This window comes from Macrobrachium rosenbergii, chromosome 20 (assembly GCF_040412425.1).
Source record: "Macrobrachium rosenbergii isolate ZJJX-2024 chromosome 20, ASM4041242v1, whole genome shotgun sequence".
Lineage (NCBI taxonomy): Eukaryota > Metazoa > Arthropoda > Malacostraca > Decapoda > Palaemonidae > Macrobrachium > Macrobrachium rosenbergii.
The window spans coordinates 47,553,353-47,569,062 of record NC_089760.1 but is presented as its reverse complement, the minus strand read 5'-3'; the positions used below and the strand labels follow the sequence as shown (position 1 = coordinate 47,569,062).

Below are 15,710 nucleotides of genomic sequence, written 5' to 3'. Positions count from 1 at the left end.
TCTTGTCTAGCAACAGTTTAAACAGGTACCATTTTTTTCACCGATATTTTATGCACACTTCCGCTTATCGGTGCTGATAATTGGGTTTTGGCGGCGATACATACCTAACTGAGGCGCTGATGTCTGGTTATCAATGCCAATACTCGGTTATCGGTGCCGATAAATAATGATTTTTGGTTATCGGTGATTTTTGCTTATCATCACGCTGTCGGACTGGAACCCCCACCAATAACCAGGGACTACCTGCATTATTTTTATTTGTGAGGAGGTGGTCATATAAATTATCATCACTACTTACATTTGCTAAGTTTTCTCCTACTACATTACTTATTTCTTTCAGATCAAGTATTCTTTTCCCATCTTTTAATATGGCTTGTCTAGGTGGTTTAACATGGGTACCATTTATTTTCCAGAATTTTTCCCATATTTTTTGTATGGGTATATTATTAGACGGATCTGACACATATTTCCTCCATGAAATGATTCTTCCTTGAATTACTTCTTTTTTAAATTTTGCAGATATTTTGTTATATAAACTTTAGTATGTCAATTTCTAAAATAATATATTAAGTTTTTGTAAATTTTCTTCTAATATTGGTAATGTTTTGTTTGTTTTACTGAACTTCCTATTCAAATTATCTAATCATCTTCCAATCTGGTGTTTTATTTTTAATAATTCTGTTAGTTTTTCAGACCACCATGGGATTTTGTGTTTTGTTGGATGAGATTTTGATTTTGGTATTGCTGTATCAGCAGCATTTTTAATGAAATCAACAATAAATCTAGAGTATTTGTTTCATTATGATCTTGTATATACTTTAATGGTGGGATATTACTAGTATGGAATTCATATAGGCCTAATTCCCAATCTGCTTTATAAATGTTATACTGTATTCCAATCCAATCCGTCTACTATGCTTGTTGTACATAGGGTTAAGTCTACTGAAGAAAATGTTCCATGTGTTTTTGATAAATATGTGCAGATTTCAATAGCATTTATACAGCAAATGTCATTTGAATCTATGAATTCTTTGTTTTTTATTCAGATTTTAATACCTAATATTTGTAAGTCAGTAATGTTTACAGATACTTTGTCATAAACTACTTTGTTATGTACATATATAGCTGTATCTGAATTTCCTTCTTCCTCTTGTGATGTTGATGCTAAGGTGTATTTACCTACTGCTGGTACAGTTTTGTTGACATGTAAACATATCATTAGTTCATATTCTTTCAGTAATCGTTGTATTTCTCATAGGTGTAGTCTGGTCTGTAGAACATTTATGGTCCATTGTATAATATAGCTACTGTAAATATTTTGTTATAGCAGTCGAGTTTTGCTCTTTTTTTTTGTATTATCAACCTGGATTTTTTCTAATAATTTACTAACAACATTCAACGCACATGCAACCTTTTTCATGGGTACTCAAATCTGTGGTTTCTTTTTTTTCTATATTTCATAAAATTTCTTATTACGTTTATTAAACCATCTTTTGTTATGTGTTTATTATTGCACAATTCAACAAAGCAATCATTACATCCACATGTGTTTTCATGTACATTCCTTGTTTCATTTGCTCTGGTACCAGTTGTTGGTGATGGAGTAATCTCTTTTCCCTTGACATAATCATTGTTATCTATGATATGGTTCTCTTTTATGTCTTCAGTTTTGGAAATCTGTATCCACAGGCTTTACTATTATTTTAGGAGATAAAGGTATATTCTTAGCTTGCTTTTGTTCTTTCTTTATATCCCTTGTCTGTGGTTTAACCGATGTTGCTCTAATAATAGCTGGTTTCTTTGTTTTGGGTGGTGTTCTCTCAAACGATTTCATTTCTTATCTTCAATTTCTGGTCCTTCACAACTTTCCTCTGTTACTTCTGTAGTAGTATCTTCTTGTGCTCCTATCTGCATTAACACTTCAAGTTAATTTGATAAAATGTTATCCATATCCTTTGTACCCATTTCTTGATTCTTTACCATTTTAGCTTTTTTCTGTATAGCATTAATTTCTTGAGATAGCTGTTTTATTACTTCTATTGTATGTGTTTTTGTTTCATTATTGGTTTTTGTTATCGAAGAACATGTATGTTTCTTAGCAGGATCTTGAATTCCTCTCACTTTCAATTCTAATTTAGCCTCTTTTATAGACATACCTATTCTTTCTTGTGACATTTTTAATTCTGTATTGTATATGTAGTACATACAGTCTGGATCTCGCATGCTGGTTCTGCCCACAGTTTACACACTGGTTCGTTGCACTTCCATTGCGTGGTAGTTCAGGAGATCCACAATAAGTGCATACCGGTTCATTTCTACAATTTTTCTTTGTGTGCCCATATTTACTGCATAGGGTCTTAAACTCTCTGTTTTTGCCTAACATTTTTATTTTTTGAGGTAGATCTTCACCCTCAAAATTTTATTTTTGCAATATTTAATATTTGTTTATTGCTTTTTTTTATTAACTTGGTACAGCATATACCTAACAATCCTGGACCTTAGGGTACCTCCTTTTGAGAGAGTCTAATAGCATTTTGTTTTCAACTGGTTTGTTGTTATTTTCAGGAAGTACAATGGTACCCTGAATGCTGTTCATAGTATCATGTTTTTCCACTTTCATGTTAATGTTGTCCACATTTTTCAAAGATATATAGTCTCTGGACTGACTTTTTGCTGTGGCTTCTAAAAGCTAAGTGTTCTTTATTTGTCTGAATGACATTTCTGCTGTTGGATGCCTATTTAGTAAATAATTTTCTAATTTTAAAGCTGAAATATTTTGGTCAGCTTCCACAGTTAGAAACCTTGACCAACTTCCATTCCCAAAGAGGGAGTTGAAGTGAGTCAAGGTTGGGTCATGTCGATATTTACTCTTTTTGGGTGTTTTATACTGTATTACAGTTTTAATACCACCCTGATTTTGATTACTTGGATTATCCACAGAATTGTCCATTTCCATACCAGAAGATCTGCTCTGTACTGGAGCAGCGGTCAACTGTGCCAAGACAGTTCCATCAAAGGGGACAGGGGTACTCAAATCTCTTTATTTACAACTCTCTTCCAACCAATGGCACAAGTGAGAACTGACTCCCAATGTCAGCCACCTACCTGCCCCACAGGGGATGGCACAACATGATTAGTGGCGCCTAAGTTTAAGCCAAACCCGCCTGCTAGGTCTGAGAGTAGGCAGTCCCTGGTTATCAGCGCGGGTTCCATCTCGATGGCATGACGATAAGCGAACCGAGAATTGGCGATTTTTGGGGCTTATTGGTGCCGATATGCACTGAAAATCAGAGATTCTCAGGTATTAGCACCTCTGTTAGTTACGTATCGGCACCAATACACAATTTTCGGCACCGATAAGCAGAAAGCGATGCATATTGACGCTGGAAATCGCCAATTTTTGTTGCTTGACAAGCGCCGAAAAACAGGATCGGCGATAACTGAGCCCGCTGATAACCAGGAACTAACTGTAATACAAGACTAAAATCATCCCCACCATAACCATGTTATGGGCAAACCGGATAGAATGTCAACAGTCCCATCCCCAGAACCAGACACCCCTGGAATCCGTGGTCCAGCCCTAAAGAGTAGTTCCGCCCTTGAGCTATCAATCTGATAACTTTCAGGTCTGAAGATTATCAGGAAGTTGATGATCCTACCACAGTTCCCACTACAGTATTTAGCTTCAAATACAACCCCAATCCCAGCTATGATATCCTTCCCTATTTAACAAGTCCAATAAATTTTAGCAAAAAGTGGAAAATTTTACAAAAATTAATCCAAACAAATATATAATGATATATGGGACTCTTGGACTCAAACCCAGGAACAAATTCCTGGGATTCAAAAGCCCCTTCACCATGTCAAGGTGGTCCCACATTGAGGGGGGATGGGCGTCGTAAGCATCATGACCCCAGAATTTGCGTCATAAACCAGGAAAACATTTATGATGAATGTATTTGAAGAGCATCGTAAGCTCGGAATGTTGTAAGCCGAGCCCGTCGTAGCTCGGGGACTGCCTGTACATATGACCTTTGGTCTCAATACAGTAAACCCCCAGCATTCCTGTTCTCACGATTCGCGGACTCGCGTATTTGCGGATTTCTCTGTGGAACGTATCTGCCCATTATTGGCGAAAAATTTGCCCATTCGTGGCATTTTTCACAGAGAAATATTCACTAATTACTGTATTTTTATATTTTCATGACTAAATGCACTTTTTGTGATAAAAATATTAAAATACTCGGATATGAGCATTTTTAGAGTTTTTTTTTGTGTTTAAACTATCAAAATAAGCAGTTCTAAGTGTTTCTAGAGGGGTTTTAAGTATTCGTGGATTTTAGCTATTCGCAGGGGAAGTGTGGTATGCATCCCCAGCGAATACGGGGGGTTTGCTGTATATATAATAATATAAGGACAAAATCCACGAAGGAAAGAGAAACACTGGAGTGCTGCAAGGCCTTTCGACTGTCATCCTTTACTTAGCAGACTGAACACTAAACAGTTTCATAGCTTTCTCTTTCGACTCTTCATCCATTTCCCAGAGGCTATCCTTCCATGATAATGCACCTTACCAAAATCAGTGTTAAATTCTTACTCATTCTAACAGGGGCCAAAGTAGAAGTAAACTAAAGAGTGCTGATTAACGGATTCATCTTCAGCAAAAGGAAGGGAAAAGGGAACAATGAGGTACGCACCGCTTAAATACTAAAGGAGAATCAACCAAATCACGGTTGAAACCCCGAAGTCTAAACAGAGGAACTGAGACAGAAGAAAACGGATGATGCCGGTGGGGTGAAAAAATGCCAGAGAAGGTAACATACCACGGAACATCAGCAATGACGTCAAGGAATGCTGGTAGTAAGTACCAGACGGAGTGAACTGGTACTGGATATCTGGGAGGGGAAGGTAGTGGATTCTTGCATGACGTCGACATGTAACTGTGACAGCAGTCAGTGCTGTCTGCACAGGTAGGCAAGGTAGAGGGTTCTTGCATGATGTCACCATGTAACTGTGACAACAGTCGGTGCTGTCTGCACAACACTCAGGACGTGATTACCAAGAAGCGAGAGCAGTTCTATCACCAGGCTAACTCACTCTAGATAAGTAAGCAGCGGAAGAGGAAGAGCTGCTATTATGAAAAGGAATACTAACTGTCATAAGGTGACGAATACGAGGTGATACAGGGGAAAACTGAGTAAGGGGGGGAGGGTTATAGTCTGCTTGGAGGACAAAACTGGGTGAGCAAATGATAACAGAAGAACTGGCGTATGGCTCAGAACTACTGAGGCAAACGTAATATCCCTATATAACTCTACAGTTCACACACATCACTTTCACTTTCCCCAAAATGGACAACATGTGAGGCAGCCAAAACGAGCACCAAACTACCAAGCTCATCCAGAAAAGCGCCAAACCTGAACCGGAGAGACGGTTGAGAGAGGTGGTGAAGGGCACAGACCTTTGTCAAGAGGCACGCCATGGTTCCTTGTCTGCGGAGAAGACCAACGCACCCAGGGCAGTCCAGAGGGCAGGCTACAGACAGGTGCCAAGGCTCTGGCACCTCTCTCATGGGAGAAACCAAAAAAGGCCAATCTCTATGGGGGAGGGATCTTCGCCTTAATATGGTAGATCCCCAATATTTGCAGACATAAGGACCACAACTGCCTGCGACTAGCGAAAATTCACGAATACTTGAGAAACCCTCTAAAAATGCTTACAACTGCCTATTTTAATAGTTCAAACACTAATGTATACCTTAAACTATCATCCTAAAACACTTCAATATCATTTCCATTGCTGTACCTTAAAAATATATGGCTTACAGCTGTTCATGGACACTCCTACAACTGTTACTGTACTCTTGCCACGGTGAAAACTAACCAAGTTATTCATATACGTAATCAGGCACGTACATTTTCTTTCATACAGTAATGTTCAAGCCTTACCATTTTCTGTTAACACAGATAGGGGTGACATTGGTACATTCTCAAGTACAGTACAGGGGACAGTTAAGTACTGTACTATACTGTACCTAAATATTAAAATATGCATTGAAAAAATATACAAAATAATGAGAAGTTAAGATTATATAAATCATATGGGTACTCACCAGTGATGAATGTTGGCTGAAGATGATGAATTAGCTGTGCAGTCCAATGAATGATGATGAGGATATGACTGCACACTCTGGGGGTGCCTCTTCCCCCTTCTTCAGGCACTGCGTCCACCAAATGCCCTTCTCCAGGGGCTTTAGGAGGCTTTGGAGGGTCATTCTTCATGGGCTTGAGAAACATGGTGATAGGCAGCTGCTGTTGCTGCTTCTTCGTGGTGATAAGGTGGTTGTTATTATAGGGTGCCATGCATGCATCAAAGGTATCTGAACACTTTATGGAGCATTCCATATAAGGATCCCATGCCTCAGTCATCTCCTGCAGCTCCCTGGTTGCCCTCATAATTCGGGACAGACGTTCCAAAAGTAAGCCCTCTTCCTCTCCTCGTCCCCATCCCCTGAACCTGCCACATCTTCTTCCTTGCTGGCTGACTTCGTCAGCTCTTCCAAATCCTGCTTCGTCAGGGGGTCTCAGAGGGCATCAATGAGGGTGCCTACTTCATCCACGGTGATGTCATCGAAGCCTTCTTTACCAAGCGTCCTGGCAAATAGACTGCTTTATCAACTGCAGAGCGTTGAATTTCTTCAGGAGAGAATCCCTCACAATCGTGAGCACACACTGGCCACAACTTCTTCCAGCATGCATTAAGGGTCTCCTTCTTCATATCCTTCAACAATCGGCCAATGATGGTCAGACGTGGCAATCGTAAATTTACGCCATTACTCCTTCAGCATAAATTCATTGTCATTGGCCATTGCCTTCACAAGATGCTCGAGTGAGTTCCGGGAGTGGAGTTCCATGAAGGTACGGATCACGCCCTGGTCCATAGGATGGAGGAGAGAGGTGGTGTTGGTAGGGAGGAACACGAGCTGGACTCCCCTGTAATAAAGATCCACAGGGTGGCCACCAGCATTACTCATAATCAACAACACCTTTGAACTCCAAGAACACGTCCTTAACTTGAGGGATGAAGCTCTGAATGAACCAGTTAGAAATAAGGATTTTGGTGAGCCAGGCCTTGGGGTTGTGCATCCAAAACATAGGCAGCAAGTTCTTGTTCTTATTTTTGAGGGCCCTGGGGTTTGCAGCCTTGTAAATGAGGCCTGGTTTCAGCACTGCCAAACATGATGAGGGTAACCCTATCCTTCTGGGCCTTAAGTCCAGGGGCTCTGACTTCGTCCTTCATGAGGTATGTGAGGCATTTTTTTCCAGAAAAAGCCAGTCTCGTCCATGTTGAACACCTGTTCTGGACAGTAGACCTTGACCCTGATGATTTTCTTGAAGGTCTTGGGATATTTTGCAGCCGCTTCCGTGTCTGCCGATGCCATTTCCCCATGCAAAGAAACAGACATTAGGTGGAACAGCTTCTGGAAATGGTGGCTCTTACTGGCCTGAAACCTTCAGGAGCTGACGATGAACCTGCTTCAGGAGCTGATGATGGTCCTACTTCAGGAGGTGACAATAGTCCTGCTTCAAGAGCTGACGATGGTCCTGCTTCTTCCTCTTCTTCTTCAGCGGGGTCACTGAAGCCTAGGAAGTCTGCTTCCTGTACGTCGTCGCCTTCCATAAGTCAAACTCTGTTAGTAGAGTTTTCATGCCTTCTTGTGGATGATGTTGCTACTGAGGGTGACATTCTTCTTACAGCAGACCATGATCCACAATGCCAAGGCCGACTCCATCCTCACGGTAAAAAGTAAGTATACCTTAGTTTTACCAGACCACTGAGCTGATTAACAGCTCTCCTTGGGCTGGCCCGAAGGATTAGACTTATTTTACGTGGCTAAGAACCAATTGGTTACTTAGCAACGGGACCTACAGCTTATTGTGGAATCCGAACCACAGTACAGCGAGAAATGAATTTCTATCACCAGAAATAAATTCCTCTAACTCTTCATCAGCCGGCCGCGGGAATTGAACTCCGGCCCATCGAATGACAGTCTGAAGCTCAACCGACTCTTATCACGTATAGTGGAAACCATCTTGGTACTACTGCAGAAGATAGCATCCACAGTCTTCCTTATATCCGCCTCTTTCTTCTTGATGTATTAGACAGTACCCTCCTTCATGCCATAATGGTGGGCTACTGCGGTGAAGTTTTCCCTTCCTTCAGCATTTCCAGAAGTTTTACCTTTTTCCGGAGAGTCATGACATTCTTCTGGCACTTAGGCACTTTGCCAAAAGCCTTAGGAGCAGGGCATTTAGGATGCCTCTTAGGGAACGATTAAAAAAGATACACAACGATTAAAAACAAGACAAAGATAAACTAAGTCCTGTACACAGATACGCAGCGACATGCTCAAACAGGAGAGGTCTACGCAGTGAACAGGAAGAGGTGCAGGCTCCCGCACCGATCTCCGTAAGGCAAAGTCTTTGGGGGCACAGCCAATCAGTGCCAAGGGTACAACCAATCAACCCCAAAGGTACAGCCAATGAATGCCAAGGAAAATGAATGGCGAATGGCACTCCCAGACTGGCTCCTTAGCAAACGCCAGCCAAGTGTCAAGTAGCACTGTGCCTAGGTAATTTCAGCTTCCCAAGCAGTATTTTCTTTCCCGCGAGCTTTGTTATTTGAAACTGCGCTTCATTTAGCTAACGTTCTTCAAGGGAAAAAAATACATTTTAACGATATTTTGCTACGTTTACATAAATTAATATTAAAACTTGAAAAATGACAAATTTTTAAAGTAATTTGCATTTTTCCTGACTATACAAACCTGAGGTCTTTACATGAGCAAGATTGCTTCAGGTTGCTTGGAGACCGGCCGTTTAACTTTAAACAAGGTGGTAATTATGTACAGTAGTTAACTATCGACTACGAGTTGGAGTCCCACCCACCCAGTTGGTATGCATTCACTCTGCCTTTTGTAACAGGGAGCAGAATGAAGGGTGGCTTGAGGTGGGCAGTAAATGTAAAGACCTCAAGTTTGTATAGTTAGAAAAAACGACATTTTTATAATAAAATAAAGTTTTATATATATTTACCCAGTAATTACTTAGCTAAGAGTTTCTCTTGCCTCAGCAGCTCAAATTAAAAAATTAGCGGGTTAGTGCTTCAGTTTAGTGCAGGTGACTGGTCTTGCCCACTAACGAGAGTATCAGGAACTACTTGGCAAATACTCGACATTATGTTTCTGCCGACTCTCAAATCAACACAGAGCATCTCTGAAAGCTTTGTTCATAAATTTGCCAGTCAGAGACCAGATTTTGGTTTTGTTTTATCGCCGATTTCGGGTAGCCTTCAAGCTTACAGCATTCAGGATAGTTTTTGATTGTTTTGTTTAAGTTGTCATATTTCACAACAGTAGAGAATTCATAATCAATTGTTTAACTACCGGTAGTGTAGTTTAACCGGTGAATGTAAAGATTGTGTTCGTTGCCGAACCAGTAATTATTATTTTGTACACTTATCTGCAAGTCTCAGTCTTACTTAGAATTTGAGACTTGTACGTATGATGATACTGTGTGTACTTCGTCTTGGTCGGTAAAGGTTAATCTCCTTTTCTGAATTTAGCATAAAAATAATAATGTGTTCGCTACCGAACTGACTGTCCTTTCTAAGTAGTTTAAGAAAATTCAAGTTTTGCATTCGCTACCTCGTTGTTTTTTCTTAATTAGCATAAAAAAAATGTTAATACTGCGCTATCTATCCAACCAATATTTTCGTTAACGAAATGCATAACTGCAAATCTCAAATGCATAACAAATATCAAATATATATATATATATATATATATATATATATATATATATATGATATATAATATGATATATATATATATATATATATATATATATATATATATATATATATATATATATATATATATATATATATATATATATATATATATATATATATATATATATATATATATATATATAGTGCTCAGTTTAGTGCAGGTGACTGGTCTCGTCCACTAACAACAGTATCAGGAAATACTTGGCAAGTACTCGACATTACGTTTCTGCCGACTCTCAAATCAACACAGTGTCTTTGTCAGCTTTGTTCATAAATTTGCCAGAGACCAGATTTTGGTTTTGCTTTATCGCCGATTTCAGGTAGCCTGCAAGCTTACAGCATTCAGGATAGTTTTTGATTGTTTTGTTTGTCATAATTCACAACAGTAGAGAACTCGTAATCAATTGTTTAACTACCAGTAGTGTAGTTTACCCGGTGAATGTAAACATTGTGTTCGTTGCCGAACCAGTAATCAATATTTTGTACACTTATCTGCAAATCTCAGTCTTAGTTAGAATTTGAGACTTGTACGTATGATGATACTGTGTGTACTTAGTCTTTGTTGGTAAAGGTTAATTTCCTTTTCTGAATATACCATAATAATAATATTGTGTTCGCTACCGAACTGACTTTCCTTTCTAAGCAGTGTAAGAAAATTAAAGTTTTGCGTTCGCTACCTCGTTTTTTTGATAGCGTAGTCACTATCTCGTCCTCAAGGAGTCACCCCCCATGGTGTGCCAGCGCTCCCATGGTGACTAGACTAGTATCAAAGAAATATTTTTCTAGCCTGGTCTTGTAGCCAGGTATTGTGTCGTAATGAAAACACTATGACACGTGATAGAGTATAATGGATTCAAAGATAAGAGGGCATTTTCCCTTATCTTCAGTGAAGCTGAACCCAGTTTTCCTACGTCAAAACTGCAAGAAGTGACTATTGCACATGCGCATCTGCCATCCTGTTTACGACCGGGCAGGCAAAAAGACCAGCACCATTACCCTCTGCTAGTGCAAGTGATACGCACAACCCGTCAGTGCTTCTTACTGTTTTCTAGAGAGTAAAAGCAGTAAGTATTATGGAAACATCCGAACACAAAAGTTAAGTGCTTATTTTTAAACTCGAGTTCTAAAAATTGTTAGTTTTAACTGTGGAACAAATGTTTTTTGTGTATGGAATCCCAAAAACTGAACTTTGTTTTCAGAGCACATGGTAGGTGTCTTCAGAGCACATGGCTGGTGCCCTCTCATGATCTCTGTTATTTGCAAAAGCTCTAAAAATTTGATGTTTTGATCATTCAGTTTAAAATGTGAAACTAAAGAAATGTTCCACAATTTAGTATTAATTTAGATAATCCTTTCAGATAACGGTGTCCACAATAGCCTAGGCAGTAGCCTACATGAGACGGTAGCCTAACAAATTCAGTCAGAATAATGTAAATGTAGTAGATGTTGCCCGTAGCCTATATACTAGGATTATATATCCTAAAGGTGATTTAAATAACCTGGGTTAGATAGTAACCCAATTTAAGGTAAGTAAGAGCCTTTTAAAACATTCTTTTATGGAACTAGGCAACAGCCCAGTTTACACCAAGGATCCTAGAATTCGGTAAACAGGAAACTAAAAATTTTCCTGTCTGTATAACCTCAGTACTTGCGTATGATCTATATAATCTAGGAATAGGCAGTAGCTATATTAGTTTAAGTTAAACTTACAAAAACACCCCATTACTGGACAATCACTATACTAGATGATAATCTAGAACTAGATGAAAATAGTAACCTGTGCAAGATGGGATGGTAGCCTAGCCTCAAGGCCACATACTAAGGCATTTGTATTTTATGTAACCATACCCATGTGAAATAATTAGCCCATATTAGGCAGTATCCTAGATTAGAGTAAGTGATAACCTAGCTATAAGAGTATACATTATTGGCCTACTATATGTTATAATAGACCAAATAACCTAGGATTGGATACAAACCTGGGCTAGACAAACATAGTAGCCTAACTGTGCTTACTTATTAGCAAATTGCTAAGTTTATATAGCCTATATATTTGTAATCTATAAAAGTCTGGATCAGCTAATACCCTAACTAGGCTAAGAAAGAATAAGCCCAGTAGTGCATATAAACAGTATTCTAGGGTCAATAACATTAGTAAGGTCTTATGAAGCATATACCCTTACAGGTGATATAAACTTAGAACAGACAATAGCCTACCCAGATTTAGTGGAAACCCCTCAAGAGAACGTTCCGACTGTTAATTTAGAAACAGCGCGGCTGAGTATCAGACAAAAATGAGCAACATCAAAGATGCCCTTGCCACAGAACGGCAATGCATAATGGACATTTTGCATGATTCCGAACAGGAAATTAAAGAAATAAAGTCAGTGATGTACACTCCAAAGTGTAAAAGTACTGCATCCTGCAATCAAAAAGGGAGAGTGGAAACAAACTCTGACCCAAACAAGATCCAGGGCTAATTATAAAGCTTCAGGTCAGAACACAACAGGGGCTCCAACATTCTCCCCTGATGATGATGCTAACAACCCTTGGCAAGACGCTTCAATGGGTATTTTCTCTCCTGATGGTAAGTATCTTATTAACGAGAGAAAAACCATGACTGAAGTTGTACATGTGGAGTTTAGAGACAGGGCAGCATTCCCTAATACAGAATGGCGCCTGATTCCATCTTTAATGGACATGGAGAAACCTCAAAAGGAAACAGTTTTCTTATGTGGGAATACAGCATTAAAAGCTGTTGATGATGCCCTTTGCCAGATCAACGGTAGGTGGATCTATACTCCCATCATGAATAAAACTCAACTAGCTCACCAAATACCTCCAGCCTTCTGTCCCTTCACCTTTAAAATAATTAACCATGTGAAGACAAACTTCCAGAATTATGTAATAACTAGAAAACAGGAGCAATGGCAAAACTAAAACCATTTGTCACAGTCCTCCCAGTTTCGAAAAATTCCACCAAGGAGTGGGCAACACTTCAACTCCCTTTTGAAAGGAAAAAGCTCCCCTTGGATGTTGCTACTCAACAATTTGGGACTCCTATGAGAAGAATCTCAGATGAGACAGCTTCATCAGAATTCCGTGCTAGGACTCTTCTCCTTAGTATCTTGACTTCTTCCATCTTGCTAGAAGCCGCCACCAAAAGGCTTCCAGAGGACTCAAGGACACTTTTTGCTGCTGTGGCTAAAAGTCTTATGAGAACCCTATGGGAAGCATTCTACGACTTTTTAGACTGGCGCTTAAAAGTGCGAATGGAAACATTGGAAGGCTCCAACAACTCACTTCCTAATGTAACTGCCTTATTACAGTCTAATCCCTTCTGTAGGGACCTGTTTGAGGATTCAGGTAACACAAGTCAATGAGCAAGCACGACAACAAAATTGTAGTGTATGCTCTTCTGGGAAAAGGAGAAACTGGGAAACAAAAAACCCAGAAATTTCCCTTTACCCAACTCAAAAAAGGCTCGTTTTGATCAAAAATCATACAAGCCTGCAATCACCTCCAAATCTTTTCCTCATAAACAGGTAGGTAGCCAGAAAGGACAACCCCCTTCAAAAGGACGGCAACAGCCACATAAGCAAGGACATCCTTTTCATAAGGTCCAAAAACCATCTTACAAAGGAAAAGGAAAAGCAACGCCTGGAATGCCCATCAAAGGAAAAGGTAGAGGAAGAGGGGGATATCAATAGGAATTGTTTGGTCGGGGGTCAACTCCAAAGACACCACCAGGAATGGAAGTCTTCTCCTTGGGGACAGCATTATTCTCAACGGACTGGGGTGGAAATGGTCCCACCCTCCCCCGCCTTTAAAGGGGTTCTTTCAAGCATCAAACCCCTCTCTAGAAGATTATGTGCAGAAGGCCCTATTAAAAAGTGCCATTGAGAAACATGCGTATATTCGCCACCAGGTACGTCTCTTCAGTGTTCCCAAAAAGGATTCCTCCGAAAAAAAAGTGATCCTCGACCTATCAACATTGAACAATATAGAGGGATGAAGAAATTTGTTTTTATTTAGCATTTCCCAACGTTTTGTGAGAGAGAGAGAGAGAGAGAGAGAGAGAGAGAGAGAGAGAGAGAGAGAGAGAGAGAGAGAGAGAGAGAGAGAGTGTGTAATTGTTGTTGTGAGTGGTTCTGTTGTTGGAGTTCGTTTTTATGGCGCTGTCTGTCTGTCTGTCGGTCTGTCGGGAGTTTTTCGGTTTTGGGGAAGTCTTGGGCAGTTGAGGTCCAACCTTGAAAGTGAACGGGGAGTTCGTCTGTTTTTTTGGTACCAGCATTAATGGTTCATGTCTCTTCTTTTTTTTGTTTGTTCGTTGTTGGTGGAGGGTCGGTTTAAGTTTTTGTTTTGTGGTTGTGTGCTGTGATTGGCGACCGTGGACCTTATCCATCTCCAGCAACCGAAGATCAGGGTGAGTGTTGCGTGTTGTGTTGTTTGTGGGTGTGAATTCCACCACATAATATTTGGCGCCCAACGTGGGGCTCGAACCCACGACCCCGAGATTAAGAGTCTCGTGCTCTACCGACTGAGCTAGTCAGGGGAAGAAAAAGGGAAGAAGGGAAAGGGAAAGGAAATTGGTAAGAAGGGTAAGGAAGTGGGAAAGGCAGGAAAGAAGGGAGAGGGTGAAGGCAGTAGTGATAGTGAGGTGGATGGAGGTGAGTGGATAAAAGTGGATAAAAGAGGGGAAGAAGAGTGTAATGAGTAAGATGAATGTAAGTGCGGAAGTGGACTCTTTGTATTCGGAAGAGGGTATGAAAGGACAGAGTGAAAGTAGCGAAAGTGAGAGTGAAAGTGAGGAAGAAGTGAGAAAGGCTATGTATGTGAGGGAGGTACCCGGTGTGAAAGGTATAATGAGTATGGAAGTAGGGATGTGCATGATTTCTTTAGGGAGTATGAAAGGTTTTGTCAGGATAAGTATGGGGAAAGTAAGAGAGTGTGGGCACGAGAATTAGGAGAATATTTAACTGGGTTTTTGCTTGATATGTATAGGGTTATTATGAGTGTGGGAGATGTTGAGTATGACAAGGTGAAAGCTAGACTAGTTGAGCAAGCGAGGCGTATGAAAGCGAGTGTTAAGTATAAGAGGAAGAATGAATTTGATGAGGCAAGAATGAAAGCTGGGAAACCTTGTCACTATATGCTTGTAGGCTGGAGACGTTGGCAAGGAAGAAGTTTGGGGATGATGGGATAGATGAAAGTAAGGAGTTAGTAAGGAAGTTGTTAGGGACAGTGCCAGATGGAGTTAGAGAATTTGTGAACTTGAAGCGGAAGGAGAAGAAAAGATGGACGAATGAAAGGTTGACTTGGGGAGAAATCTTGAAATTGTAGAAGATTATGAGCTTGACAGGGTTATAAAGAGAGCAGAAGTGTAAGTGTAAGGGCTGGGGTAGATGAGAGAGTGCCAGAGTTTGGAAGCTTTAGGGATGCAGTGTTGAGGGGCCCTATGAGAATGGCCGATAGTGTAATAGATAGGAGTGTAAGAGCAAGTAATGTGGAGGTGCCAGTGAGGATGAATGGTGGGTTTGTAAGGGAACAACGGGTTGGACGGGTTAGGGATAGTAGTGTACAAAGGGGAAGGTCGGTGAGTGGAAGCCAAGCGAAGTGTTTTAGATGTGGAAAGGAAGGACATACAAAGAATGAGTGTAGGTGGGCTTTGGGAGCGTGTTTCGGGTGTGGGAAACCGGGACATTTGGTAAGGGAGTGTACGAAAGATAGGGGGGTTAAATGCTACAGGTGCGGACAGGTGGGTCATATTGCTAATGGTTGTAGGGGTACCCGAGTGAATGTAATATGTGGCAACTGTGGTAAGAATGGGCATTATGCGAGAATGTGTTCAGAACCGA

General features: G+C 40.3%; 1 protein-coding gene and 1 non-coding gene across 3 annotated transcripts in view; both read right to left on the bottom strand.

The window, feature by feature from the left end:
* LOC136849338 (ubiquitin-protein ligase E3B) overlaps window positions 1-15,710 on the bottom strand; it is a 961,194-nt gene that overhangs the window by 919,327 nt on the left and 26,157 nt on the right. The gene's annotated exons all lie outside the window — the stretch shown is intronic.
* TRNAK-CUU (transfer RNA lysine (anticodon CUU)) lies at window positions 14,335-14,407 on the bottom strand. The gene has a single exon. It is a non-coding gene; the product is annotated as a tRNA-Lys (tRNA).